Genomic DNA, 12,728 nt, shown 5'->3' on the forward strand with positions numbered 1-12,728 from the left:
TTCAACAGCTGTATTGCTTTGCTGGGACGTGTTAGGCAATGCGCAGCTTGCAGCAGTGAATTTAGTCAATATTAGGGGCGCACATTGCAAGGCACAATCTGGCTAGAGAAGTCCTCTGACGTAACAGGAGTTTTTTTTTTAATTCATTCACTTGTGGTAAAATAGGATATATTGCATCTCTGATGCCGGTAAACACACACTTCATTTATGTTTATACCGAAAAATGTCCATGTCAAAGTGCCATTTCGAAAAGAAAGGAATACTGAATAGTAGGCCTAATATCAATTCAGTGGGCTGAGCATAGCGTCGTTTACATGTTTGCACGGGTGCAGACATGACTGAAAAGTTGTATGAAAGTTTGATTGATACATGCACTTCAGCATTAAATATACACAACAAGGAACTGCATCACGCCTAAATAAATACATAGAAAAATTCCAGGTGTTAAGTTAACGCTTAAAATTGTTTATGGAAACAATTATCCTAAAGCCATTCTTTTAAATTTTATTTAAGCAGGGACGATTTATTTTTTAAACAGATCACAAATCAGGCAGATTCCGACGTTTCAAACGCTACATTCTTTTAACTTGGTCCAATGCTATCCAAAATGTATCTAATTGTTATTTCATTGTTGTCTAGCCTCATACCGTTTCACGACTGTCATTTGTTTATTATTTTTTTAATAATCCCCCCTTTCAGTTTGTTGCACGCAGTTTCAGGAATTTTCTAGCAGCAAAGAAAATGAGAACCGTATGGACTCCACGTTGCCTATAGGACACTTCACCTTGAGGGGCGGGCTTACGTTACGCATGCAAGGTGTTTGGCCAAGCCACTTGCGATTCGAGCTCCTATCTCCGATGTTACACGTGATGGAACCAAACCAACGTCTTATTAGAAACAACCATCAACTGAAAATTGACCTCAATTAAGGCATGCGCATTTATATTTTAAGAAATTTATGAAAATTCACAATCTTACGTAAAAATATTTCATGAACCCTAATCATATTGCATACAGTAAAATTAACTGGGGTAAAGGGTTCAGAAATTATATAAAACGCATGTGTGTGACGTCATCGGCGAGGGCGAAAATGTATTAGCTATTCTGGGATATGCTGGAAAATACCATATTGAAACGTATGCGTGTTTAGGATTTCACGGATAAACTGTTATTCATTTCAAACGATTGTTTTCTTCAAAATAATGAAAAAAGGTATACCCTTAGAATATATACTGCATGTGTCATTTAAAAGTTCGCATTGAAAGCTACAGAATGAAATGTAAAATAAAATATCATGTGATTATACACATTCAATCATATTAAACGTTTTGGTATTCATCCTATTTATTAATTCAGTCATTATTAGTACATTACTTAAACTATTTACTCCATATTTAATGTCCTTTAATCAAACTTCGCCAAAGTCAGAGCTGTGCAAAAACTGTGAATATTTAAGCAGGGAAGCATCAGACATATACAACATAACATAACTCTGTACAGGTGAAAACAATTAACGTACGGTTTAATAAATGCATATTGAATTCCGCACACATATGATAGATAGATAGATAGATAGATAGATAGATAGATAGATAGATAGATAGATAGATGGACATGGTTATACATTAGCTATTGATATTATTGACATTATTTTCCATTACAGTGTTTAATACTGCTATGACATTCTGTAAATATTTCAACACAAGACTTTTATCAATACGTAAATCTCACTTAGTCGACTTTACTCGGTTTTGTCAGTTCATATACCTTTATGAATCACCATCAACTTTGGATCACAATGATAAACATCGAATTACGTCTATATGCACAAATACACATTTCATTTTATTGTGGATTGCTGAAACTTCACCGCGAGTAAACGTAATATTTACCAATTTTCTGAATTTATGTTCAGAAAACGTATTAGCACCTCATAAAATTTATCAGCTAGGCCTGATAAGTTCAAGTTTAAGTTTATTGTTTTGTGTTTACGTAACACAATAAAATTGTTATTTGCATATTATAATACCTACAAAAACATACGTAGCATGCATGGCATATGTGCAGTTATAAACTGTGGATGTTTATCTGTTTATCAATTTACTTACACAGACTCACACACAGACACACACAGTTAATGTTTGTTAAGTTGCGGTATGTATTATTAAGATTGTCTCTTCAGTAACGTAACACTCTGTGCACAGAAACTATCCGTGAATTCTCGTGGTGCGAGTGCCATTGGTTCCGCACACGTTTACCAGAAGGAAGGATTGAAAAACACAGCCTGCTTTAGGAATGCTGCAAGTTTTACACCCACTTACCTTTTACCCCTCTACGTTGTTCATCCTCTAATTCGTTACCCTGATTTCTTATTTTAAGGAATGTCTTTTTGTTATTTATTCCACTTTGTTGTTTTTATTATGTGCTTACAAAATAAGCCCTTTATATTTCTGGGAAAATAGCTATTTTAATTTTTTTTAGTAAACTGGCTAAAATTGTGTAGTATTACTGAACCTGTCGATTTATTATCGTTGGTCTCCCTTTAATTTTACTTGTAATCGTTGGACAGTCTGAATTAGATAGAATCAGGTTCGAGTTAAACAGATTAAGCCATCCCGTCTTGAGCCACATTTTTGCATATTGCAGTCATCAGGATTTGAGGACTTGCTTTTGAAAACATTTAAACAGTGCTTGAAGTGGTACAAATTCCTAGTGGTACTACCTATTTATTGCGATATACTGACATTCAAGAAAACAGTGTGTGGGAGGAAGGTACACCGTATAACTTTAATTGGGTGTGTGTGTGTTTGTGTTTGGGGGTTCTTGGGGTACCCAATTAAGTTTTCTGAAGAAGTTCCAGCTAAGAAAATGGTTGCGATCCAATGACAATCGATTGAAGATGTGCCGGTACTCATCGGTGCGCTAAAACGAGATGCCGGTACTCTGTGTTGAAATTGGAAGCGGTGAGCATCGGCCCACTTCTTCAGACACCGATTTTAGATAACGAGATGTGCGTGGAATGTGTCAGTATTAAGGGCGGCACAAAAATGAAATAGAACTTGTTAACAAACAGGGCGAATTGTCCACTCGACTGCTGATTATGACTGCCTTCATTCTTTGCAGCCTTTATATGAAAAAGTCATAAAATAGTCTTTTATTGAGCTCTTAATGAATCGAATACAGTTTAGTGTAAAAAAAATTAACAAAAAAGCAAATTTTAAAATCTGAAATTAATGATTCATTTATTTATGTTTAAACACCATCAACTTCTATTTAGATAAAATAACATTATTTTAGAACCAAAAATAGCAAGAATCTTATAAATCTGATATTAATTTGGGATGAAAACGACCATTCATCCCTTTAAGAAATGATTATAATAAGGTTTAATTTTCGTGAAGTAGCCAAAACATTGTATTACTAGAGTTTTCGAGTCGCGATATTGAATGGAATAGGTTGTAATTATGTGTGAGGTATATTTAATAAAGTATAGTTATTAATATATGTTTAGATTTTGTGTAAAGGGCCAACGCACAACATTTAAACACTAAACAGGTGTAGGCGTGGCTATGTCCGACCTGTCTTTATTTACTTACGCGGTAACCGCCAGCACTACTGTTGGACAATCAGGCTGCTTAGCGTTTGTGTCAGGGCATTGTGTTTACATTGACGCAGAACTCGTTTGCATAAATCTGCCTTATTTATTTGGGAAGACACTGTCTGATCAATGATGTCAACGCACGTGATTCTGATAAAGCTCGAAATTAAAAAGCCATTGAAATAATTCGAGTTCATGAGCCTCACTGGGCCACTGGCTGGCGCTGCGATGGCATTTCAAAGGCGCGACTGCATTATTGTCTCGGCTCTGCAACCACCCCAAAGTGGACTCAGCTCTGGAAATGGTAATGCTCTACTCACATGCAATGGGCCAACCCTTTTTTGTTTTAATTCCATCCCTTAACTTACATCATTCATTTATCGTTTAATAGATTGTCAAGATAAATATTAAATATATATATATATGAGCTGAACTGAAAAATTGCAATCAGTCCTTAGATTATAATTGTATGTTATACATTTGTCTGAAGATGCTCCCTATGTGTATATATCTCCAAATGTATTTCTGCATTCAATAATATTCATATATATATATGAGCTGAACTGTTATTAACAATCGGTATACACACAGTAATATGTAAAACTCAATAGCAAAACATGCATTATAAATTGCACTGCAAATACTAGTAAGGGTGACACAATTAAGGCTTGTGTCTTAACCGAGTCTAAAAAACAGTACAATAAAATATATATGTTCTCATGCATGCACGTATCTGTGTTAGGAAACTGTAAAGCCTGCAAAACCTTGCTCGATTCTCATATGTGTGTAGGAGGAACTATAATATTGTCTTCATAACTAAAGGAACAACTTCCAAATATTACTGTTACACAAAAAATATAAAATTGCAATCAGTCCTTAGATTATAATTGTATGTTATACATTTGTCTGAAGATGCTCCCTATGTGTATATATCTCCAAATGTATTTCTGCATTCAATAATATTAATATATATATATATATATATATATATATATATATATATATATATATATATATATATATATATATATATATGCGTGACATGCATTATTATTGCAGAAACGTTAAACATGTATTAACATGGATACAGAGAAAAAATAACAAGACAAGGAATTTACACGGGGGCATTACCACCCATTCATCTATTTTCCATAACCGCTTAAGAACAGAATTATAAAGAATACAAATATACGTGAGACTTATAATTAAAATGTACATATCAGCCAGGCATTAAACAGTAGTAAGTCACAATATTTACCTCGTCCGATGAATGAACGCAGCTCATATTGTTACCTGCAAATACAAAAAAAAAAAAAAAAAACACACACATTAAATGCTGTTCTGTAGCCACACGTGACATTATATGACTAAGTTCAGTAAGTGTCAAGTTTACTTCTGACTTCCTCAGAGCCCGATAACCTTGCGTAATGTATGACATATCTATAGATTCAAAAGCAATTGTTTGACTTTTTGTCTCCATTTAACCATTGGAGTAAACTAGAAAATTTTTTTAAAACATCTGCTATATAAGGCTGAAAGGAAAGACACTCCATGGAGCTGCAAGGCCTGCACGGCGTCCCCACATCTCCTTTAAGATCTCTAATGAAATCACCTGTCATGTCGCTAATTATTAGACCTGGGAATGATCTTCTGCACCAGTGGGGCCTGAACGAGCGGACGCTCATGGCACATACACATTTCTACTGTGTGCTGAAGTAAATACGCCAGATCTTACAGTTCTTTATTATTCCTCTCTGTAAAAACACACAGCATTCATTCTAAGCTGCAAACATGTCTTAAATTCTTCTTTTCGAACGGCTTTACCTGTCACATTGGTCATCAGTTGATTTTAGTGTAACACACAATCGAGCTGTCTGTAGCACCGTTATGTGCCCTACTATCCTCTCACTTTTCTCAGGTTTGTCTCACTCTCTCGTTAAGTCACGCATACCTCGCATATAAATAGCATTGCTTTTTTTAAGTTTATGAACATGTCTGACAAAATATTAGAATTTAAATGTGTTAAAATAATGCAATGACGATATATTTCAATCAATTGAAATGGCCACATTTACTAATCTCTAAATACTCATAATAAGTCACAAAAAGAAAAATAATACCGTGTACCTTCCCGACATATTGTAAAAGTGTCAAAATGTAATAGGCTTTTAGTTTTAATTACATTCAGTAGCATGTGTGTATGTGTGTATTTTATTCAGTCAGAAACAATGCTTCATTTCTTTTCGTAGAAATGGGATTTAAAATGCCTACGAACATACAGTATGCCTGCCCTAATGGTTTATTTAAAACACGCCTCGTGTTTCTTTATCATAACACATTTGCAATGCTAAAGGCTTAAATGCACAAAATGTCGTGGCATTCATTGCTAACTCTATGTACGTAAGTTAATAACTGAAATGCCCAAAACGCTTGTTGGTCACCGGTGTCCTATAGAGGTCCTGCTTTATAACGAGACAAATGAAACACAAAAGTGCGGTCTTGTTTTTCAACAGATAAAATGCACCAAGTGCGTGCTTTGACAACTTACACGCAAAATAAACCCAGACACATAAGTGTGTTACCAAAGGTGAGCTCTGTCAAAATATTTGTTCACTTTTCTGCAATTGTAAATGTTATATAATATATAATATCACCTTAATTACAAAAATAACAGTATTATTGATAATAATAATAATGGCAAGAGAGAAAGGGAGGGAAAAGAAAATGTTCAACTCTTTTGTAAGCCGGCCAGGTTTTCTTTTCCTTTTGTGGCCCATTCCAACAGAGGCCTGATTAATTAATTTCACACTGTAGCTCGAAAGAAAATTTTCCCACAAACAAGTGACCGAGAAAAATGTAGCCCCAAAGAAAGAAGTCAAAATCAAGTTCAACAACGTGTTGGCGGTCATTAGCATAACAATAACGTCTGGCTGCACACAACTCTTCTTAACAAGGGGTTCTGGCGTCAAGACGTTCCCACTCCCAGACCCCACTACATTTTCCCAGGCTCCTTTCAACAATCACTGTTTGTCTTAAATGCCAACATTTGGGCCATGAAGTTTGTCTTATGATTTGACAACAGAATGCAGAAAGGAGAGTGTGCAATGTATACCAATGTGCTCTCACAGACTGATACACTCGCGCGGCACAAAAAAAAAAGGAAGTGATTTAAAAAACGGGCCACAGGAATAAATGAATCCTTACAGGCGCAACTCCTAGCTGTCGTATTTTTATGGAATTTCTAGGTATGTTTATATCAAAATACACTGAACAGATTATTTCTTTTGAAACGTACAGCAGCATGAATATGCAGTGCACCCTATTAGCATGTAAAAATATCAGTATATAAAATAGCCTTTGCACTATATAGAGTCCAGTCATATCAATAAGTATCATTGCTTTTCAGATTTTCAGTATTAAATCTCTTTACAGCAAAGAGAAAAAAAAATGATCATACTCATGCACAAATATATTTAAAGTTTTAATGTAAATCGAAACAACATGTAATCTTTCCATCTGCCAATTATATTAAATATTCCCACAAGGGTATTCTTTTTTAAAAAATATCAATAAAATACAACCAGTACACATGTTTACACGTAATACTGTCTATCTATACACACATATATTTTATAAAAATTGCATTAGTCCACCGGTACGAGTGTTTATTTTGAATACATACACGATCACACATATTCAGTGATTTACACGATACAAAACTCAGTTAAGTCTGATAGAATTTGAATGCACGGAATAAATAAAAAAACTTGTTACATGCGATGATTCTTAATTTACAGTGAATTAACTAAAATCTCCACGGGTAAACATTTTCTTATCCACACCTTTACTTATTCACGCGTGTTTCGTAATTTGAACCCTTTAACTATTTCTAACTGTTGGTCAACCAACCTAAATTACTTGGACATGCAACGTGTTCATTCCCACTGCAGCAACAGGGAACCTTATCCACCTACGTGGTTATTATTGTTAGTGTTAATTTGTTTTTGTACTTACATGCAATGGTTTCCAGTAATCCCAGATATAAAAAAACAGAAGTCCAAATGCAGTTTAATATTATCTTCTTATAAATATTAATGATAACATCTGAAGTTTTTTCCATTGTTGTGATGTAACGTTTCTAAGAAGCTCAATCTGGTTTGTGCTTCCACTCCCTTCTGAAGCAATGTATTTCAAATGCTGCGATTACTCGTGCCTGATTGGACTGGGATGGAAAACTTGGAAGTCCCCACATTTTGTCCCAACTTTGTTAACATTCCTCCCCACACTCGTTTTTTCACAGAGTGTCCGACGTGGAAGTCTCTCCAAATCTGTTGTTGGTCCTCGAACTGCTCAATCTGCTGCGAACGTGCACTGAAACACAATCAGCTTCGGCTGCCCTAGTCATTGTCCACAGCGGATTGCTGCTCATTGTCCTAGCCCAGCAGGGGCTGTTTTTGTGTGTTAGTTACGCCTTGTATTTTTCCAATCACTTTAGTGCGAAGCATACAAGAAAGCCTTATTAAATCGTTCGAGAGAAAAATGCATACGACGACAGTCGCCCAGCCTTCTTCTACATAGAACACACAGGAAATGTTGAAGGGTTTGCTAAATTGTTTGTTCATCTAACTGACATGTACTTAAATGTGCATCTTTGTATTCAGTAGCCATGAAACTCTGCGCCCGCATTTGATCATATGAGTGAATTATATTTAAATATGATAGTTGTGTTAGCCATTGATATCCAAACTTTTAAAGGATCGCGTGTCGAGGTGCGTTGTCCCTTTGCTGGAAGAAAACACAAAAAAAAATCAGTCCTCTCTCCATTACTAAGATCTCCTGAACTTTTTCCTTCAATTTGGAAAAGTGAAAGTAGAGTGGAGTTGGGTGGGGGTGGGGTAGAAGAGGTGCGGTTGGCTCTCAACTGCCAGTCAGGCAACAGTCTAATGGTTCAACATGGGCAAGTCCGTGCCCAGCGCTGCATTTAAAAAAAATAATAACATAAAACGGAGAGAGGGACAGAAATGAAAATGCCCCCCTCCCCACCTTCCCTCCCCTCCACACACGCACAAAAACACCTCCCAAATATGTGCATTCTCCATCATTTCGGTAACCCCGCTGCATCTTCGCCTCGCTTTGCTCGCCTTGACAGTTCCCATTACGCTCAATCCACAATTGCATGGGAGTGAATGGGTGTTATTCTCCTGTATGAAGACAGATGGACAGAATGGAGGGAAAAAATCAAAATGGGCGAGCGGCGTAGAGCTGGGTCCGAGGGGAGGATAGGGTGCTTGAAGAAGATCTTGCAATGCTCTGTCCTGCGAGACAGGGCTCCGAGTCACGTTGCCTTGCCTGAGGTTAAGCAGAGTCCCAGCTCTCTCTAATGTCAGCGTCGCTCCTGGATGCTTCTTATTGAAATCCGCTCACTTAACATCACCTATTCTTGTCCCACCGCTGGCGGCGCCGCTCTTCTCCAAAGCCGAAAACGGAAGCGCTGCCTGCAGAACCCGTGTGCTCAGCATAAGACGGGAAAGGCATATCTGAGCGAGCCTCTCCACATTGTGCTACGTGAATGATTGCGTCGTGACGTCAGCGACCACGATAGGTTACCATGATTCCGATTTTAATATTTATACCAAAGGTGTATGTTCGTGCTGTATGATCAACTACATATGGATGGTATACGTTTTAATTGATGCATCTGCGTGAACATCGCGTGGGGCACAAATGGCAAGATAAATCGCCTGAGAAAAGCAAGCTCTTAATGGCACGGCCCAGGAATCCGCACATTTCCTTTATTACCCTGCCCGTAATTAAGCACTGAAAGTGCCCTTTCCAGGTCTATCGCCAGGCTATTGGACATCCTAGCATGAAAATGGGCCGAGCCGAAAGCGAACTAATTCATTGGTTGAAGCTGGTGTGTTACGTCTTTAATTCGGAGAGTTATGAGCTGCGTGTTCCACAGGACACACTAAGTCTCTTTATATAAGAGAAGTAATCACATGTGCATTACTATGACATATCCTACTTTCTTGAGCACAGACACACGACTGTGGTGTTTGCTGCGACGTTATTATAATTATAATAAAAAAATAAAGACCGGCACCATGAATGGGAGATGCATACATTATTCAAATCAGAATTACATTTTCTGCTGTTATTGCATGCATGATTTATGATGCGTGAGTCCCCGCCATCCTGAACTGGATCAAGCAGGTTTCAGAAAATTGTATATGGAATGTTTCGGGTGCATTGGAGGTCCCTGTAGCAGTACCCCTCAACGCCAGAACACTGTCCAGTTGTGGGTTGACTATTTCCTATAGATTACCAATTACCACAAACGTTTAACACTATCAAGAAAAATGTGAATTTACATCAATGGATTATAGCCTTCAACTGTTTACTTAAACCCTTTCAATACCACTGCACATCAAAATGCATTAGTTAATGTCTCCTCATCAGTTGGTTTTCTTTAAAGCGTATCTTCTGCTACTATGGAGCCACCTGGAAAGTCCGTACATATGAACGATTCTTTACTTAATCAATGTGGGTACACGCTTGTCAGATAATTTAACATTAAACATTGAAGTTTTGAGGATGCCAGCTGGTCACGTAACGTGTGTACTTTACATGTAACCTGCAGTCGACGTGCCACAGCTCGGGCACAGTCACACTCACCTGGCCGCAACTGTCGACATGATTTAAACACTTGCTTTGCTTGGCATTTGTACGAGTGAGATTGTATTTATGTAAAACATTGCAATCACAAACACTTTACTTCCAAACTGTATCACTTACCCGTGTCTTAAATTTCAAAACGAGCGTTTACTCCTTTTTTTTAATCAGCCATATGCGATATTTATGCTTCGATCCATTTCCTTAGAAATCACAGTCACAACCTTAATGTTAACACACTGCTTATATTACCAGGTCACACTGTTCCTCGATCTGCGCATAGACATTTTCCACCTCTTCCACGACCACCAAATTTGTTTCAAAAATGAAGCCTGTTTATTTATTTATTGACTCAGTCGTATGTGACTTGTGTACTTGTTCATGATGAAATTGCTTAAAGAAAATTTAATTTTAATTTGCTAAACGCGATCCTCCCTCACAACACTTTTGTCCTAAACACACAAATAATTGGTTGTTTCATGGTTAATCCATTAAAAAAAGTAAACTTCTGAAAAGGTTAATTAGTTCCAAAATGTGATAAATGTGGTTTCTAGTCTTTAATTGCAATAATTTCTAGGAGTAAAATGGACTAACTAAACAGTGGAGTACAGTAGCAGTGGCAGTGCGGCATTTTGAAATCATCCAGTAGAATATACGAGTACACGTGTGCCATCTGAAATGTACACCTGAATGGCATTGTTTAGGTAGGTGAGCGTTTAAAGGCAGTTAATCAGACACGCTGTTCACAAATTCGACGGGGTGGGGGGGAGTCACGTGTTGTGATTTTTGTTAAATTTGCGGAAAGGAAAGAAGGAAGGAGGAGTTGTGTAAGCTTAATGACTTCCAAGAGAATATACTCTCCCTTTAAATGTTACTGGGTCTACACGAGGAGGGTTTTTATCAGTGCCCACTAAACTCTGCTGTTATTGTTATTATACACTCACTATTATGGCCGTGTTTACCAGAAATCGACGTGTTTCAAAGCTGCTCCAAGAAACAAAATATCAAAGCACATTTTTTGGTTAAGGCTGCCACCGAAATCTTTGTACAACTTAGGATGGTTAGTGGGAGAGTGCAAGCACGACGAGACATAAAGTGAAAGCAGTGAAAGCATCTCACCCTGCCTCATTAAAAATGGAAATAGCGATTGTCTCGCACTTTGAGAACGCTCTGCAGACCTGAATATTTGTGCACCTCATCCATTACATTCACCTTCTAACGCGGAAGTGGCAAAAGCAGAAGACATTTTGTTTATTATACATTATTGCCATAATTGGAGCTTATATTTATAATTACTCATTTTTTATTTTTATTATACAAATGTACCGTAATTGTAATTGCAAACAAGTCCGCTTACATTTTAAAATATGCAGGCAAAGAGGTAACACGTAACACATTTACTTTCAGTAAAATCTTTTATTATAAACTCTTCCGATTGAGTGCAGCAAAGCCATACTACCGTATTTACCCCAACTGTGATTTTTTTATGTTTATCAAGCAGGGAACATTTTGCCAGTGTAAAGTTCGTGAGCCTGAGGTTTGGCATGCCATATTCTTTTATCTAAGATTTATTTGAAAATAAAGACTCGTGCCCTACATTACGCCAACAATCAATAATTTACCACATTGCCACCAGTAGCCTGTATAAAGGACTGTTACCTGTTGTTTGAAGACATCCTGTATTGCTTTTAGCATGTAGCTAAAGAAAAAGAATTCTCGATTTTGCAAGTATTTAATTACATGGGCTAATAAACAATAAGATCAATTTGTATATATTTAAAAATTTTAAAGATTAATAAAATAATACAGAAGAATAATACTCTTCAGAAAGGCAATCCTGCTTTTTTCCTTTTTAGCTATACAGTAGGTCAATATGAACATAATTCTGAGTTTGTAGACCACAGTTAGTCTTCCATTTTGCATTCCATATTACTCTGATTTACTTGTTGACTTTAAGAGTGGTCTTGTTGTTGCGCATAATGGCTATAACCCTGCTCGCGTGCAAGTGAAACAATATGCGCCACGCATATGACACATACACTCGTCCCTGCTTGTGCGTTTGCCGTTCTCAGTGTGTATATTTTAGTTTAATGAATACGATTACGATTCCCACGCCTCTCCAAAGATATGTTATTTTCTTCGAATGTGATTAATAAGAAATAGGAACTTCTTCATTTTGGGAAAATTCTTATTGTATACCCACTCAGTTTTCTGATTTTAGCATTTCTGATAATAGCAAAGCGTATAATTTTGCATCAGATTGGCTCTCGTCAGGTCCGAATTTTCCTTCATTTATTCAATTGCACTCAGTAAAAAATTGTACATTTAGGATAAAAATGACAAATTGAATTGTAAATATTTAAAGGAAAGAACAACCTCGCTTTAATGTAAATAGTACATGTGACGATGTAAGTAGCCTACTTCGATATTTAAAACTGTAATTTGAATATTGTAAAAT

General features: G+C 36.7%; 1 long non-coding RNA gene across 1 annotated transcript in view; it reads right to left on the reverse strand.

The window, feature by feature from the left end:
* The window catches only part of LOC120537620, a 101,549-nt gene extending 92,220 nt beyond the window's left edge, over positions 1-9,329 (reverse strand). The window contains exons 1-2 of the long non-coding RNA XR_005635356.1: positions 7,613-9,329; positions 4,857-4,891 (exon numbers count right to left, since the gene is read on the reverse strand). This is a non-coding gene — a long non-coding RNA (uncharacterized LOC120537620). The remainder of the gene's footprint in view (positions 1-4,856; positions 4,892-7,612) is intronic.
* Between the last annotated feature and the right edge of the window lie 3,399 nt (positions 9,330-12,728).

Source organism: Polypterus senegalus, chromosome 10, assembly GCF_016835505.1.
Source record: "Polypterus senegalus isolate Bchr_013 chromosome 10, ASM1683550v1, whole genome shotgun sequence".
NCBI classification, from domain to species: domain Eukaryota; kingdom Metazoa; phylum Chordata; class Cladistia; order Polypteriformes; family Polypteridae; genus Polypterus; species Polypterus senegalus.